Source organism: Malaclemys terrapin, chromosome 1 (assembly GCF_027887155.1).
Source record: "Malaclemys terrapin pileata isolate rMalTer1 chromosome 1, rMalTer1.hap1, whole genome shotgun sequence".
Classification (NCBI taxonomy): Eukaryota; Metazoa; Chordata; order Testudines; family Emydidae; genus Malaclemys; species Malaclemys terrapin.
Window position 1 is genome coordinate 106,932,094 of NC_071505.1, and position 14,899 is coordinate 106,946,992.

The window sequence follows — 14,899 nt, forward strand, 5'->3', positions numbered from 1 at the left end:
TATATACCAGAGTAACTGGATGATAAAAAGCAACATTATTTTTATAATCTCACTTTAATCTTTTATTTCTGCCTCTTCTACCAACCCACTTACCTTCTGTACTTACTTCCCTATATGCAAAATGAGAATAAGGCTACTTACCTCACAGGTAAATTGTGAGAATTTATTCCTGTTTATAAAGCAATTCTGAGACCCTCCAAATCTTCTGTTAGATGTTGGTAATGGAGGGTAAAAAAGTATTATATTCTTCCCTACTGAATACAAATCCTTTGTAAAACACTAAAAATTCTATTATAAATGTATAAGTGTATTTTTAATCCTTCACTGCCACTCTCCGAGTTTTGTATATTTAGCTGTAGTTAGGCAAAATTTCATGACACCAAGAGCACTGATTTGCTTTCAACCAAATTAAGCTATTTCACAAATTTCCTAAATCCTTATATAGCCATTTCTAATTTGAGAGGGGAGAAAATGCAGACATCAGCAATATTTTTAAATTAAAAAAAGGCCTGGAAGGCACAAGTAATTTCATATAGAGGACTTACAAATAGACAAGCAGTAGCAACAACCTTGTCAGCAGGTTTTTCCTCCCACATCCAACATCCCTAGACCTCCATTATCTCACACAAGTTGCAAAGAGAGTGGCTTGTAAACAGACACTATGACTTTCCAAAACAATGAATGTTGAGAGAGGATTGCCAGCTTTAACCTTGAAACTAAAGAGCATCCTCAAGGAGGCAAACCACAAGCTTATTTTGTTTTTTTAATTCAAAACATATCAGTAAGCAGAAGAAAAATGTATCAAAACTAAACTTGTTTACAAACCCTGCAAGCTAACAGCCTGGATGCAATGCATAAATCCAAGTCATGTCAGACAGCATTCCAGAATAATGTGTCAAAGAAAACGCAGAAAGACTTGTCTGTTAGTGGGAAACAATTGGGTCAGTTTGCTGACAAGCCCTTTAGACTCCTTTACATTGAATCAAACCCATTATTCAATGCCAGGCTTCCTTTATAGTTTAATATACAGAGCTATTGCAAATGAGACTTAAGAAATGTCTCAATTAAGTACCTACACTATACATACATTTCTGGCCATAGTATGTTGGTTATGTCTTTTTTGTTCATTAATTAAATGCATCCTGGAGTAGTTTTTGTTGTTTTTGGATGGAGCGGGGAAGGAGGTTGTGGCAAGATGCACTGAAGGTGATCTTTCCCTCATGTAGATCTCTTATAAAGGTAGCAGTGCTGCTCTGGGATAGTTTTTAGGGAGGAATTCCAAGGAGCGACAGAGTCCTTCTTTATGGTACTCCTCCTCAGAGGGGCTCAGCGCAACCTATTGACTCTGCTGACCGAGACAGGCAGCGTTCCAGGATAGGTCTCCCTCATAACAGTGCATAGGACAAAGGCATTGCGGTAGCCCTCATTTGTCACTGAATCAGGTACGAAGGTCAGGGACATTTTACATTTGTTGTCCACAATGCATTAAAGTAACTGATTCCATAAGAATCAATGTTCACATATTTTAACATGATTCGTAGCATCCAGAAGATTAAAAAAACCCCAAACACCACCCACTTATAACTGGCCAGATGCTTTAATGGATTAAATACTGACTGGCCTTTAAATCCCTCTGTCTGCAGATCAAGACTGATCCAGTGACCAAAGTTAATTTTTTTTTTCAGATTTTGCACCCTCTTATATAAATTCCAATTTAAAAAAAATATTTTGTTGAAAGCCTATTTTAGACATTTACACCATGTTCATCACGGTCATTTAAAACTCAGAGATATATCTGAGAATGTCAGTTGTGAAGTCCCCCATTTACTCTGGAAACAGAACACAGGCAGTGGCAGTACAAATTCCACGCCAATTGTATAGCCAAAAAAAAAAAAAAAAAAAAAAAAAAAAAAATCACACAAGAAGCCACTTAAGTCCATTCCATTGTTGGCCTCTCTGCCTACACTTGCCAATGAGATCCTAATGGTATCAACTGTGATGGTGAATTCTGTGACTGACACCAGTCCAGTAGGAAATGAACTGGGACCAACAACTCATTTCACATAAGCCACAAAATAACCTTGACATAACTTTTGATCATTATGGACTTGAGCTGGGTCAAAAGTAATGTTCTAATGGTGAAAGTCTAATCTCTTTCCAACCATGAGCCAGTCTGCTCCTTGAAATTCTTTTAAATAGTACCCAAATATAAAAGTACAAACACAAGTAGTACACACGAACAAGTGTGCCACAACTTTAAGTCTAATATAAAACAAGCTCTAGATAAATGACACTGTTCAATCTTAGAACACTTAATTGTGAAGGAGGAAGGGATCTGTCCAAAAGCAAAACCATTTAATTATTACAAAAGGTGGTACAGCCCCTACCAAAACTACTACCCCACTTCCACCATGTATAAACATGGCATTGTTCCTTTACACATTTAAAAGCACTTTAAGCCTATCTACCTACCTCCAGAGCATATGCAGTCATGCTACTGTGCGTTCTACATAACAAACCCATATACTGTAGTGCTGCCACCATAACTGCTCCAGGGATAAGAACTAAAAGTTCAGTACTACAAGACTTTTAAAAAAACATGCACAACACTGCCAGATTAAAAATTTACCATTTTCAACTGTTATTTCACACGCTGTTGACTTATTAACTATGTCATTTTCCAACTTTCCTCTCAGACTCTGACCTACTGACATTTTAAGCGCACAGACAGACAGCAGATCAGTGGATTGAGGAGGACTGACATGGTATAATTAAAAGGCATTAGTGCTGCCCTCCCCCATACAAAATAAAAATGGCAGTCTTGGTAAGATGCATGCAGCATAAGCGCTTTATTTCAAAAGAAAATCCCAAAACATGGCCAGAAATCCTTGCAGAAGGGACACTATCTTAATGATGATTTTTAGCACAATAGTGCTTTAAGTCCCTTGTATAAAGGCAACAGTAATTGTACACAAAAAATGTTAACTCAAGCATTTGTTATACCTACTACCTCCTACAGCACAACAAAAATGTTTTAAAAGGACTCCATGGCTACAGAAGAAAGGAGCCTTACAAATGAAAATGCGTCTCCCTAATTTTACACTTGCTTTTACTGAAACCCTGACATGAAAGCACTGTCACGTTGTTTCCACACGCACAGCACCAGCACCCTGAGAACTCGTGCAAAGTCACTGCACAATTGAACTGTATATTGTTACAAAATAAAGATTCTAAACGTTTGATCTGTCAGTGAGTTCGGGGTAGCGGTGAAGGGGGGGGAAGGGGAATTGATCTCGCGTTCGACTACCATTTCATGTTCTAAGTCACTTACATGAACTATCTAAACCAACCATGTATCTATTGTACCGGTACCTCTATTTGAATGCCCCCGCCCCGGTCCCAATCCCCCCTTCCAAAACAAAACAAACGTGAAGCTCACCACAAGCTACTCAAAGAAAAAGAAATTAACATAAAAAGGTGTGTAAATCAGTCAGTCAGTTAATTAGTTCAATGTGTAATGGGGGCAAGGAACAGTATTTCACATAGAAAAGAGGTATGAATTGCCCCAATTCGGCTAGTCATTATTCTCATTTCCTGTTTCAGAGATCCAAAACTCAACTGCTTAAAATGAGACACAAGAATCTTTAGAACATTAATATTTCCAGTCTTTACTGATAAAAATTGCTAGACTCAACGACTAATAGTTATTCATCTCTAGATCACGAAACCATATATTGCATCAATATTACAAAAATGTATATATAGGGTGCATTTAGTACTAACCTTATAAAAGCTGCATTTACTCCTCTTGGCTAGAAATCATTAATAGTTTTGGTAAAATCCCTTTATGTGCTCTTCCAGCTTGCTAATTCAAAGCTTCCATTAACACACTCCATTGCAGATAATTGCAGACAGCACACGCTCCCCTGCTTTTGCCAGTCCCCAACACAGTAAGGATAATCACATTCCAGCGGGGACTGAACAGATGGTGGATTCCATGGCAACCAACTCTCCTAAGGCTATTGGTAGAGTGTGTGACTACCACTTATTGGGTAACAATCACTCTTTGTGCTTCAGCCTTGCAAATCCTTAATGAAGGGACATATAAGCTTCTAGCACTCACTGGGCATGCCTAGGCAGGTGTTTTGCCATTTAAACAAGGCACTGCACCACAAAAAAAGCTTTCATCTGGATTTAACCTTGATGGTGTCTATGCCTAATATTTTGGGCAGGTTTAATGCTGAAGAATAAGATCACACAAAGTTCAACTTGAAGTCTATTAAAAATAGCTCTCAACAAACAGTTATGGACACACATAATTATCTTCTAGATTTATTCTTCACCTTAGTAATTTCCAGAAGGGTTAAGTGCACTCATTCAGTTTTTTCTTTCCCTAATGAACTAATTTCCAAATCATACTGGATAGATTGAGATTTACATTATCTCACAAGCAAACAAAACAGCTGTTAAAAATTTAAATCTTGTTTTATGAATAATACAAGAATGTAGGAGTGTTAGGTAAACTAAGTCAATGCTAGTATGGAAAAAATAATAATTGTCAGAACAATTTTCCAAAGGATGGTTTATTTCCACTGGAAAGGGTTTCATACCTACTTTGTTGGAACACTTGCTGCATTTTCTGGAGCTACTACGCTTTGCGTTACCTAAAAATGTTCTAATCTCCTAATTTAGGGTTTTATTCAACAAGAATATTGCAGTTCCTTGCTTTTGTTGTTAGAGCCTCTGCTGGGTTCTCTGTCTCTGCATACAGCGAGACTAATGCTGATTCAGCAGCCAAAAGCTACCTGTTCTCCAAAGAAGTGGGCTGTAGTCCACGAAAGCTTATGCTCTAATAAATTTGTTAGTCTCTAAGGTTCCACAAGTACTCCTGTTCTTTTTTCTGTTCTCCACAGGAAATCTGAATATGAAGCGCAGAGGAGTGTCTGGAAAAAACGCTCTTTGGACTGTGCAGTAACTGAAGCTACCCATCTCACCTGACCATACCCATCTAGTAAGACGCCTACATTGACACATGTAGCAATGGAGCAGTCTTAGCAAAATCCTCAGTGACATTATCTTGAGAGGACAGAAAGAACAGGGAAGTGTTTTTTCAAGAACAATTGATAGCAGTCTTGCCTGCAGAGAAGACAGAGCCTTGAAGGCATACATTAAGACTTTAATTGCATGCCATCCTCATTCAAAATAATAAGAGCCCTATTTAGTAATAGAACATGCCTGTCAGTTTACCAATATTTTGTGGGTGGGATCTGTTTACAAGTTCAGCCTTTCACTGCCTCGCCCTCCAAAACTCTGTCATTCATACTTTACAGTGCTTTGGAAAATGGAAGAGGACTTTTTAAACTGATGCCAAACCACCCAGTATCTGGGATCCATCCTAAGCATGGGGTGTTTCCAAATCAACAGACTTACTATATGGAAAAAAGAAAGAAAAAGAAAAAAAACCCTTTCCCCCTCCTTCCCCAACAATACTGCTCTTATATTCTGCTAGCTAGCCCTGATCCTGCAGCCCCATTAGCAATTCCTAACGGAGAATGAGAAGCCCTCTATTGGAACCCACTGTGATAAATCTTATGATTTCCCTGCAGATGATGCTGCACACCGTGAGACCACTCAGTGCTGCCCTTCATTCCTGGATCCTCAATTCCTTTCATCCTCATTGCACCACTGAGCTATATAAGTTGATATAAAAGAACAAAGCTGGTATAAAAGAGAACAAAAAAAAACTATAGTTATAAATTAAAATAAACCTAACTATTGCTAATAATTTGTTTTAGGGTAGCACCTAGAGCAGGGTTCAGCAACATTTGGCACGCAGGTCGCCAGGGTAAGCACCCTAGCGGGCCGGGCCAGTTTATTTACCTGCTGACGCAGCAGGTTCGGGCAATCGCGGCCCCCACTGGCCATGGTTCACTGTCCCGGGCCAATGGAGGCGGTGAGAAGCTGTGGCCAGCACATCCCTCGCCCGCGCCACTTCCCGCCACCCCTATTGGCCCGGGACGGCTAACCGTGGCCAGTGGGGGCTGCGATCGGCTGAACCTGCCACGTCAGCAGGTAAATAAATTGGCCCAGCCCGCTAGGGTGCTTACCCTGGCGAGCCGCGTGCCAAACGTTGCCAACCCCTGACCTAGAGACTGCTGGAGAGATTGGAGCCCCATTGTTGTAGCCACTGTACAAACATGAAATAAGAGAGTCCCTGCCCCAAAGAGATTACAGTCTAAATAGACAAAATAGACAAAGGGTAGGAGGAGAAAGAGGCACATGCAGGCTAAGTGACTTACCCATGGTGTCACAGTAAATCAGTGGCAGAGCTGGGATGAGAATGCAGGCAGTATCCTGTCCATTAGACCACACTGCCTCGCAATGTTAACTGATGTCTGAAATGCTTTACAAGTGACATTGGGGTTCAGAAGCCCAAAACTAGATCTGCTATTTCCCCTCATGTCAGTGTAGACCCCAGACAATTCTCTCTGCAAATTCCTATCCATTCCCATTCCAAAACCATGACACGCAAAATGAGAACACTCAGGTGGAACTGGGTAACAGGAGAATTGACAGGCAACGCAATGAAATGGTACAAGCTGTGATGCAAGTAGCCCCTGCGATGTTTCACTCTGTATTCTTTATGAAAATATACTTATGATATGCAGTGGCGGATTAATAATTTTGCCGCCCCAAGGCCAGGAAATAATTGCCGCCCTGGCCCTGCCCTTTCCCTGTCCCCATTCCAACCCCTCTCCCCAAAGTCCCTGCCCCAACTCCGCCCCCTCCCTTCCCCTATTGGATCCCTTCCCCAAATCCCCACCCTCGGCCCCGCTTCTTCCCCCAGCGCGTGGCCTTCCCCCTCCTCCCTCCCTCCCTGCCCCGCAAAACAGCTGGTTTCGCGGCGCAAGCGCTGGGAGGGGAGAGAAACAGGACACCGCGGCACGCTTGCAGAGAAGGCGGAGGTGAGCTGGAGCAGGGGGGCGGGTCGCGGAGGGGAGCTTCCGCCTCTGAAAATTTCTCGGCCTAGGCAATAATACGGCGCTGATGATATGCATGTGACATAACGGATATACGTTAGGCAAGATGGGTCTTGTAAGATATCATTGGAAAGGTTATAATTTATTGAATGTAATTATCCAATTTGTATGCCTGTATCATTTCTGTATCTGAAGATAGTCAATATTCCTGTGTATCTGTATTTCAACTATGCTACTTTGGGTGACACCCACTGCCAACCCTTCAGGTACAACAATGGAAAAGCCAGACAGGGCGGATGGCCCATCAGCGAGGAAAATGGACTGTGAAAGGCTTGGCCTTCCTGCGGACACGCCATACTGCCACTGACTCATGAACGCTGTGATACTATGGAGTCAGGTGGTCTTGTCGCCTGATACTAAACATTACCTGGGACTTCTTGTAACTTTCCACTGGAAGGGAAGGGGGGGGAGGGGGAAGGTGTCAAGTTTGGGAAACAAAGGATTTCCCGCCTTATGTAAATCCTATTTAAGGGTGGGGAGGAAGGCAAATTGGACGATTCCTCTCCATGGCCTGTCTGCCCAAGAAGACAGACTGCTAAAGCCACCTGGAGGGAAGGGGGTGGGGGGGTCCTGACTGAGACAGGGGGTCCAATCTGAAAAGAAATATAACTGGAACTCTGAAGCACAGAAACTTTGCAATCTGCCTAAAAACAACATTTAGGGTAAGAAATTACATTTTGTAACTTGTTTCTTTAGTATATTGAGCTTAGCAGGGCCGGCTTTAGGCCAATTCCACCAATTCCCCCGAATCGGGCCCCGCGCTTAAGAGGGCCCCGCGCCCAGTGGCAGGGCTGCCCAGAGTGGGGGGCAAGTGGCAGAGAATCCCTTCTCTGGCTAGAAGCACCTTTTTAATTTTTACTCACCCAGCGGCGCTCCAGGTCTTTGGCAGCAGGTCCTTCACTCGCTCCGGATCTTTGGGGGCACTTTGGCGGTGGGTCCTTCAGTGCCGCCGAAGACCCGGAGTGAGTGAAGGACCCGCCGCCAAAGACTAGGAGCGCGACCTGGTGAGTACAAGCCCCATGTGGTTTTTTCACGTGGTTTTTTTTTTTTTTTTTTAAGTCATCCCTGTCGGGGCCCCGTCGAAACTGTTCGAATCGGGCCCCGTACTTCCTAAAGCTGGCCCCGGAGCTTAGCTCGCGTACTTTGTTTTATTTGTTCAATAATCTGCTTTGTTCTGTGTTATCTCTTATATTCACTTAAACTAACCTTTTGTTGTTAATAAACTTATTGCTTGTTTATAATATAACCCAGTTTATGTAACTTCTAACTTGGGAGGGGGAGAAGTTGTGCATATCTCCCTCCACACTGAGGGAGGGGGTGAAGTTCATAAAACCTTTGTGTTTGTACTCCTTAAAGGGATACGGCATGTGAGTGCTGGGGGAGCCCTCTCACACAGAGCTGACTTCAATGGATCTCTGCAGCGGGGTGTGGCCCTGCCTATGTGCTTGGCTGGAAGAGGCTTGTGAGCCTAACCCAGCAAGACCAGGTAAAGGGGACCCAGGCTGGCAGAATAGGTTGATTGAGTAGGCGGAGGATCAGTTAAACCCCAGCACATCAGGGGACACCCCAAAGGGCCCAAACCCCTCACAGCCCCCATCACAGAAAGGTGAGGGAACACTGACTGAAATGGCTGGGTAACATGAGATGTTGAGACGTGGGATATGTTGGTCAGAGTACAAGATCTAGTAGTCCCAGGAAAAAGACTACAAGGAAGACCCAGAAAAAGGTGATTTGAGACACTGAAGGACAACACAAAGAAGGTCAGCATCAGCTTGGAAGACTCACTCGACAGGAATGTTTGGAGATGAACAAGGACTGCTGATCCCAACTAATGGGGCAAAGCAAAGGCGAAGAAGAAGATATGGCAGACTAATATAGGTTTGTATTATTTGAACACCTCAATCTTTAATGTATTTATCCTCACAACACCCCTGTGAGGTAGGGTACTATCATCGCCCTTTTACAGATGGGGAACTGAGGCACTGAGAGGCTAAGTGATTTGTCCAAGTTCCCACAGAAGTCTATGACAGAGCAGGTAACTGCACTCGGATCTCCCAAGTCTTAGCCTAGTGCCCTAATCACTAGACCATCCTTCCACTCCAACTCCCAGTGCAGGTGCCACCTCGGATAATGGCTAAAGATCCCCTAACTCACTGAAAGCTGAGGAGATTGGTAAGAGCTGATTAAACGCATAGGAATTGCTGCTGTCCTTGAGGATTTTTGGAGTGTTTTGCTGAGGAGAGTGAAATGTGGATGGGAACTGTGGGGCTGCCATTCTTCTCTGGCTCTAAGGGAGTTCAAATCTCACACACACACACTTTTATGCCACGCTGCAGAGCCATGCTGTGGTCTCCAAACTTTTTACACACAAGATCACTTTTTGAATTTAAATGCAACCCAGGATTTACCCCAACCTGCTCATGCCATCCTCCCTCCCTCCGTCACTTGCTCTCCCCCCACCCTCACTCGCTTTCACCAGGCTGGGACAGGGGGATGGGGTTCGGGAGCGGGATCTGGGCTGGGGCTGAGGGGTTTTGGATATGGGAGGGGGCTCCAGACAGAGCGTGGGGCAGGGAGTGAGGTGTAGGAGGGGGCATGGGATGCAAGCTCTGGGAGGGGGCTCCAGGCTGGGGCAGAGTGCTGGGGTGCAGGAGGGGGCTCAGGGCTGGGGCCAGGGTGCAGGAGAGAGCATGGGGCACTAGCTCCGGGAGGGGGCTCAGGGCTGGGGCAGAGGGTTGGGGTGCGGGCTCCCGCTGGGCGGTGCTTACCTTGGGTGGCTCCCGGTCAGCAGCGCAGCGGGGCTAAGGCAAGCTCCCTGCCTGCCCCGGCACTGCGCTGCTCCCGGAAGCGGCTGGCATGTCCCTGCGGCCCCTTGGGGGTGGGGGCATGTTGCTCCACATGCTGCCCCTCTCTGCAGGCACCACCCCTGCAGCTCCCTTTGGCCTCAATTCCCCATTCCTGGCCAATGGGAGCTGCGGGGGCGGTGCTTGCAGACAGGGCCGGCTCCAGGCACCAGCTCAGCAAGCAAGTGCTTGGGGCAGCCAAGGGGAAGAGGCGGCATGTCGGGCTCTTCAGCGGCGGGTCCATCGGTCCCTCTCGGAGGGAAGGATCTGCTGCCGAAGAAGAAAGCGGTGTGGGGGAGCTGCCGCCGATTGCGGCTTCCCCCCCCCCCCCCCACCGCTTGGGGCGGCAAAAACCCCGGAGCCGGCCCTGCTTGCAGACAGGAGCAGTGCAGAGACCCACTGCTGCCCCTGTCCCCTGGGGCTGTGCCACCACAAGGATATGCCGGCCACTTCCATGTCCGGGAGCGGCATGGGGCCAGGGCAGGCAGGGAGCCTGCCTTAACCCTGTTGCGCCACTAGACTGTTAGTGGCCGAAGATCATGATGGACTATCAGAGGCCCTAGGATCAACCAGTTGATCATGATGTACCGGTTGGTGACCCTGCTGTAGAGAGACTGTGAAGTCATCACCTTAACAGAACAGAGGGAATGTATAGGTGTATGTACTAAGGCAGCATTTTTCAAAGTTTTTGTTGTGACCCAGTGCTGGGTTGCGGCATGTCAGGCACTGGGTGGCTCCGGTCAGCACCGCTGACCAGGACGTTAAAAGTCCTATTGGTGGTGCTGCCCAGCTAAGCCAGGCTAGTGCCTACCTGCTCCAACACCACGCTACACCCCAGAAGTGGCCAGCAGTGGGTCTGGCTTCTAGGCAGGGGGACAATGGGGCTCTGTGCGCTGCCCCCACCCTGAGCACTGGCTTACACTGGAGCGCAGTGCAGTCCACGGTGCAGGACAGGTGGGAAGCCAGCCTCTGCACCCCAGCTGCACCGCTGACTGGGAGCCACTGGAGGTAAGTCCGAACCCCAACTCTGTGCCCCAATCTTCTTCCCCAGCCCTGAGCTACAGAACCCTTTTCTGTACCCCAAACCTCTCATCCCCAACCCCACCCCAGAGCCCTGACCCCAACCCTCTGCCCCAGCCCTGACCTCCTTCCACATCCCAAATCCCTCATCCCCAGCTCCGTTGAGTCACGGGCATCAACAATTTTCAACTGGCTCCACAGAAAAAGAGCTTGAAAAATCACTGTACTAAGGTAAATCCCACAATAAAAACATTATTTAACTACAACAGAATGGTGAATCCTATGTGGAAAACCCCAATATAGTTACCATCCCATAATAACAAAGTTATTTATAAGTATTTCCAGTGCTGGTTGTGTATGTTTATATATATATATTAAATCCTTGTTCATTAAACCTGAAAGACTGCCATACAATGGCCTAACCCTGTATAATATCTTTTAAGTCCTGAAGAGACAGAGCTCTGGCCTGTATTTCAACAGAGAGATATACTCCCCTTAGCCTGAGGTGCAGGCTATTAGAGTTATATGTAATATTAGTCAGCATCCTCTCTTTACCCCTGTACAGGCGGCTAATGCATTAGTCAAAGAGACCCTATAACAGTATTTGCCATCTGTTTAGTTGATGTATCAAGAGAACAGTTTGATGCACCTTAAATTCCAACTGCCATAGGAGGAAAGTGATGCAGAAAGCACTACTGGCAATTCTTTGCCACCAGCTGATAGGCCTTAGAACTGCCTTTCTTAGATGTTCACGCACAAAGTCTTTTTGCGCTGCTGCAGAGTATGAAAGTCTTGCACAGCAATTTTCTGACAAATTGGCACGACTATTTTGCAAGTCAGCTTGCTGCTCTCTAGCCTGAAGCTCCTTCAGTGGGTGCTAGCTTAGTTAGCACTACCATTATCCAGGAAATCAGGTCCTGATATTTAATCATTCGACTACAGAGTCTGCCCTATCTATGACCACAGCTATCGACTCTAATGCCAAGCGAGCAGGGGGTGGCAAAGAACAGCAACATCTTAAGTTTTGCTAACAGCAGCAGAAGCTGTGCAAAATGAATGCTCAAAATACTGTGTGTGTGTGTGTGTGTGTGTGTGTGTGTGTGTGTGTGTGTGTGTGTGTGTGTGTGTGTGTGTGTGTGTGTGTGTGTGTGTGTGTGTGTGTGAATTGCCACAACTTGTGTTGGTCATGCTGTCTGGAGTGGCTCACGACCATGAGTGCCAACCTCAGGACAGATTGTCAAAAAGCAGGGCAGACACACCAAACTAATTGTATGTGTGACGGGTTGGATCATAGAAACCCCCTTGGAAGCTGCCAACCGATGTGCCAAGACTACTTCTATTCCTGTTTTCCCTGCCAACTCAAGACTCCAGCACCCTGTCTTGCTGAGCCAGACACTCCCGTCTGCTCCAACACAGACCCAGGGTCTGAATTACTTGCCCCAAAGCTGCAGGTTTACCTGAAAACAGCTCACAGAAGTGTGCTTGTCTTTAGCACTCAGATGCTCAACTCCCAATGGGGTCTAAACCCAAATAAATTCATTTTACCCTGTATAAAGCTTGTACAGGGTAAACTCAAATTGTTCGCCCTCTATAACACTGATAGAGAGATATGCACAGTTGTTTGCTCCCCCAGGTACTAATACATACTCTGAGTTAATAAGGAAAAAGATTTTATTAAATACAGAAAGTAGGATTTAAGTGGTTCCAAGCAGTAACAGACATAAAAAAAGTAAGTCACCAAGCAAAATAAAATAAAATGCGCAAATCTATGTCTAGTCAAACTATATACAGATAATCTCACCCTTAGAGATGCTTCAGTAAGTTTTTTCCTCAGACTGGACACCTTCCAGGCCTGGGCACAATTCTTTCCCCTGGTACAGCTCTTGTTCTAGCTTAGGTGGTAGCTAGGGGATTCCTCATGATGGCTTCTCTCCTCCCTTTGTTCTGTTCCACCCCTTTATATATCTTTTGCATAAGGCGGGAACCCTTTGTCCCTCTGGGTTTCCACCCCCGCCCCCACTGGAAAAGCACCAGATTAAAGATGGATTCCAGTTCAGGTGACATGATCATATGTCACTGCCAGACTTCATTACCCACTTGCCAGCACACACATATACAGGAAGACTCACAGGTAAACACAGCCATCTGCAGACAATGGTCCTCGTTAATGGGAGTCATCAAGATTCCAAACCACCATTAATGGCTCACACTTTGCATAATTACAATAGGCCCTCAGAGTTACATTTCATATTTCTAGTTTTAGATACAAGAGTGGTACATTTATACAAATAGGATGATCACACTCAGTAGATTATAAGTAGATTATTTGTAATGATACCCTACAAGAGACCTTCTGCATGAAACATATCCCAGTCACATTATATTCACTTATTAGCATGTTTTTATAAAACCATATAGCCTGCACAACGTCACAGTATGTTCTATAAAAAGATTTCATCAAACCAGGAACAAGTGTGGGCTCCTAAAGCTCTCCAACAGTCTTACAATGGAGGAGTCACAGACAAGTCCCCTTGGGCATTCCAGTTTATCTTGCTACACAGGGTGGCTGGACTACGTGATAGATGGTCACTTCACCCCAAAAATCACAACAATATTCAGGTTACTACCAGTCCCAAAACACCAGTCACTTCCTACAGGTCAGCTGTACTCAGATCTCAAAACAATGACCATGCCTGTAGCCAATCCTGTAATAAACTAACTAAAGATTTATTAACGAACAAAAGAAATGAGAGTTTTACAAAGTTAAAACAGGAAACATCCACACACCAATGAGTTACAGTCGTAGATTTAAAAAAGTCAATATAAGCGTCTATAATAAGCAGCTGTATGTGTCCTTTAGAGCTGAGCCATACCAAGCCGCAGGGGATCTCTTGCTTACGTTTACAAATCTTTGCCCTTCAGAGTCCAGACACCATAAAGAGACTCTGTTTCCTTTTCAGGGATTTTTATCCCCTTCACCCTAGAATCCAAGCTGATGGGATGAGTTCATCCCCAGGCCTCCCCTTCTGGAGGGAGTGAGAAATACAGTCAACAAGGTTTCCTCCCCTTTCATGCTACATAACGCCTCATTTGCCTTCAATGGGTCATCTTGTGTTAGGGTGACCAGATGTCCTGATTTTATAGGGACAGTCCCAATTTTTGGGCCTTTTTCTTATATAGGCTCCTATTAACCCCCACCCCGTCCCAATTTTTCCACATTTGCTGTCTGATCACCCTATCTTGTTTGCTGGACGAGCACTTCACTTTAATTAATGCTTCTTCTGTTTGGTCAATTACACAATTGCAGAGGTTTACAATGCAAACACTGAATATAACTTTATACTACGGATATTATAAGGTAGGCTCAATACATGCAGCATCCTACAAGCAATTCCATAAAGTCTAAACACTGGACACATTCTTATATCTGTTTTAACTATACTAACCCACAGATAAACCAGACTGGCCAGACCAGCTATGCATTAGTCAGTGCTCACTGAGGCCTGGGGCCCTGGCATAAAATAGCACGTGGTCTGCCAGCACTACAGTGTTAGCTTTCAGAGCCCCCATGTAAAATAGAGTGCACAAACAGTATTAAAGTGATAACAAAGAGTGTGTGTTACTAGAGAGGCAATCAAAACCTTCTCCCTCATTTCAAAGTTTTAGTTACTATGGTGGCTCCATATTCCCCTGTGCAATCTCACTATAGAAAAAGGAACCATACGCAGTTCCCCGATTGCAACAAGACATTTTAGTAGCGCCTGTCTCTATGTGCGGTAGGTGTTATGGTTACACAATGGGTTCTTGATCTTGAGTGGGGTCTCTGGATGCTGCCATGATATTATAAATAGCTTTATGAAACTATAGCATCAAAGATACAAGGTCATTAAAAATAATCTCTCTATTTACTTTTGTGTGTTTAAAAGAATGTTTCCCTCGCTGCTGATTTGAATACATCAAAAATGTTGTTTACATGGAGCTTTACAATATTATGAA

General features: G+C 44.9%; 1 protein-coding gene and 1 long non-coding RNA gene across 2 annotated transcripts in view; one reads left to right on the forward strand and one right to left on the reverse strand.

The window, feature by feature from the left end:
* The window catches only part of LOC128840440 (uncharacterized), a 29,742-nt gene extending 22,225 nt beyond the window's left edge, over positions 1-7,517 (forward strand). Inside the window, exons 2-3 of the long non-coding RNA XR_008445650.1 lie at positions 4,914-5,011; positions 7,247-7,517. This is a non-coding gene — a long non-coding RNA (uncharacterized LOC128840440). The remainder of the gene's footprint in view (positions 1-4,913; positions 5,012-7,246) is intronic.
* The window catches only part of FGD4 (FYVE, RhoGEF and PH domain containing 4), a 204,501-nt gene that overhangs the window by 117,486 nt on the left and 72,116 nt on the right, over positions 1-14,899 (reverse strand). The gene's annotated exons all lie outside the window — the stretch shown is intronic.